The following is a 3,605-nucleotide window of genomic DNA, read 5'->3' as shown; positions in this document are numbered from 1 at the left end:
CAGAAAAACAACTAAATGGAGAAAAGAAACCCTTTAGAAAAAGAATTCAGAATAATGATAGTGAAGATGAATCAGGATTCAGATACAGAATGGAGGCAAAGATTGAGAAGATGCAAGAAATGTTTACTAAAGACCTAGAAGAAATAAAAAGTATAGGGTGCACGGCTGAAAAAAGACACATGGCAAAGGCACACCCATAAAGATGACACCTGACGGATGTCAGGAGTGCGAGGCCCCAGATAATCACAAAAAATTGTGATTGGCCCCTGAACACTTCCCCTTGCATAAACAGTGCATGATCACCCTAGACCTCTGTTGTGTCGTCAGCGCGTGACGACCTGACCTTTAATGTGATTGGAGCAGACCATAGGAAGTCCCTTGCAAAACCCTCAGCTCTCCTTAATATAAGGAGAGCTTGTATCAATTAAGCGGAACTGCCTTGACAGAACCCCCACTGCGTCTGAGTGTCCTTCTTGGGTGAGGAGGGCTGCGGTGCGGGCGGCCAGCTCACCCTTTCCCTGGAGTTTCTTTCCCACCGCTCCGGCGCTGGGAGGCAAAATGGTCTCCACATCCGAGGCCGAGGACTTGCCAATGCCTTGCTCTCCCCTGCGGCGCCACCGGGGGAGAAAGAAGGGGACCCTACAAAAAAGCAAACAAAGAGAGATGAATTAACACACTAGAAGGAATCCATAGCAGAATAACAGGCAGAAGAAAGGATAAGTTACCTGGAGTGCAGAATGGTGGAAATCACTGCCACAGAACAGAATATAGAAAAAAGAATGAAAAGAAATGAAAACTGCCTAAGAGACCTCTGATACAACATTAAACAAATAAATATTTGCGTTATAGGGTTCCCAGAAGGAGAAGAGAGAAAGGGCCTGAGAAAATACTTGAAGAGATAATAGCTGAAACATTATCTAACATGGGAAAGGAAATAATCAACCAAGTCAAGGAAGCATGGAGAGTCACAGGCAGGATAAACCCAAGGAGGAACACACCAAGACACATAGTAGTCAAACTGACAAAAATTAAAGACAGAGATAAAATATTAAAAGCAACCACGGAAAAAGGACAAATAACATACAAGGGAACTCCTGTCAGGCTACCAACTGATTCTGCAACAGAAAATCTACAAGCCAGAAGGGAATGGCATAATATGTTTAAAGTGTTGAAAAAGAAGGTACAACCAAGAATACTCTACCCAGCAAAACTCTCTTTCAGATTTGATGGAGAAATCAAAGGCTTTCCAGACAAGAAAAATTTAAGAGAATTCAGCACCACCACACCAGCCTTACCATAAATGCTAAAAGCATTTTTCTAGGCAGGAAACAAGAGAAGGAAATAAATGATTTACCTACAGAAAATAAACCCCAAACCATTAAGAAAACAGTAATAAGATCATTCATGTCAGTAATTAATTTAAATGTAAATGGATTAAATACACCAACCAAAAGACACAGACTGGCTGAGCAGATGAAAACATGTGCATGTATGCACTTCAACTTACCACATCACTCTACCTGACCCCCAAAGCTGTATGTAATAATTTTATATTGTTAGGTTAATTATGTGCCCATTATGGCTTATAATTATCTTTTATTTTTTTGTCTAGCTATTGATTGTGAAAACTGATAAACATCTTTTATTATTGTGATTATGTAACTACTAGTCACTTAACACCAGTGTATCATAATTGTTCAACAGAAAAATAATAGAATTCTATATCACCAAAACTATCATTTAATAGAAAAACCTGTAATCACTTTTTAAAATCCAGATGCATATCAGAATTATCTTGGAATTTTTTTTGAAAAATACAAATGGCCAGATACTTTTTCTTTTTTTTTGCCAGCGCTCCAGATATGTTTCTAATGAGCAGCCAGGTTTAAAAACACTGGACTATATGAGGAACTTTTATCTAGTTTGTTTCACTTTTTCTATTTCATATTCAGTTGTTTTTTAATTTCTCCATCTCTTTTTTCTGATGCATTTTCTCAAGACTTCATCAACTGTAATAGAAAAGCTTTTGTATACATGTATATATAATATGTATAAATATATATATTTTAGAAAACTTATGGATTTTTGCCTAACTACAACATTTATGACATTTTGGTTTCACTTGTTTGACTTAGTATGTATAGAATGCTAGATTTCTAATTAAAAAAAAATATGCAACAAGCAACAAAGATTAATGTATAGCACAGGGAACTATGGTCAATATCTTGTAATAATCTATAATGGAAAATAATTAAAAAAATAATTTTTGTGTATATAGATAACTGAATCACACACAAAAACGATTTCTACCTTTTGAAATTTAGTAATGTTTATCTTTTTGCCAGTTTTTTAAAATGTACTGTTGACATCTAATAACAATGTATGAGATACAAAATTTTAAATCTATTTCTGTAGGATATAAGAGTAATATATTGTGGGGATTATCAGAAATGCAGAGAAGGCTGCAAACAACATTGTTTACAAGGTAGATGACATGACAGCTGCACCCATGGATGTTCGCCAGTGGGTTGACACAGATGATGCCAACAGTGAAAACACTGTGGTCCTTCCAGAAACATATGTGAAAGTGGCTGGTCATCTGAGATCTTTCCAGAACAAGAAAAGCCTGGTAGCCTTTAAGATTATGCCCCTGGAGGATATGAATGAGTTCACCGCACATATTCTGGATGTAGTCAATGCACACATGATGCTGAGTAAGTCGAACAGCCAAGCCCTCAGCAGGGAGAGCACCGATCAGCAATCCAGGAATGAGTGAAGCTGGGAACTTTGGTGGGAATAACTTCATACCAGCAAATGACCTCACTGTGGCCCAGAACCAGTTGCTGAATTTGATCAAGGCTTGCCCAAGACATGAAGAATTGAACTTTCAGGATCTCAAGAATCAACTCCAACACATATCCATATTCTCAATCAGCTAGTTGTGGATTTTCTAAGCAACGAGGGACACATCTATTCCACCGTGGATGATGATCATTTTAAATCCACAGACGCAGAATAACTGGATCTAATTGGATACCCGAGATATTTTCCAGTTGGACCTTTTTTTGCAGCCTCTTGTCCCCAACTGTGCATATAATTGGCGAGTTGACTTCTAGGAAGTAGATTTCATCTATAAAAGATCTCAACTGACATCCTTTTGAAACTTACTACTACTCTTTTGTGTTTTTGACGTTCAAGGGGATATGGGCCACTGAAAAGGATATAAACCAGGGCAGAGTTTCTTTAAGAAGTAACAGATTAGTTAGTTAGAACATCAAGATAAATGGAATTGAAAGAGAGATGCTACCAAGAGAGTTGGGCAGTACTGCTTAAGTAATGCTCAAGAGTTTCTATTCTTAAATTGTTTCCTCTTGAGAGAAGATGAGCAGCACTGGGCCCACTCTCCTGCCTTTTTTTGTTGTTACTTTCAGAATTGCACTTTTTTCACCTTGTCGTAGCTGCCAAAAGTGTGTTTTTATAAACATGGGGTTCTAGAGTGCTGGCTTCCTGGGGCAGAGGAGAGAAAGAAATGTGTGTTGTACAAAATAAGTATGTTCATATGTTTAATAGCTCTGCTATTGAAGTAAAAAAAGTAATATAAATTA

The 3,605-nt window shown here is 37.5% G+C and overlaps 1 pseudogene; it reads left to right on the top strand.

Annotated features, from left to right (window-relative positions):
• Positions 1–2,436: 2,436 nt before the first annotated feature.
• LOC148778824 (replication protein A 32 kDa subunit pseudogene) lies at positions 2,437–3,019 on the top strand (annotated as a pseudogene).
• The last annotated feature ends 586 nt before the right edge of the window (positions 3,020–3,605 follow it).

This window comes from Moschus berezovskii, chromosome 1, assembly GCF_049115385.1.
Source record: "Moschus berezovskii isolate FMDL1 chromosome 1, NW_MosBer_1.0, whole genome shotgun sequence".
Lineage (NCBI taxonomy): Eukaryota > Metazoa > Chordata > Mammalia > Artiodactyla > Moschidae > Moschus > Moschus berezovskii.
This window is presented reverse-complemented; position numbering and strand designations above follow the sequence as displayed.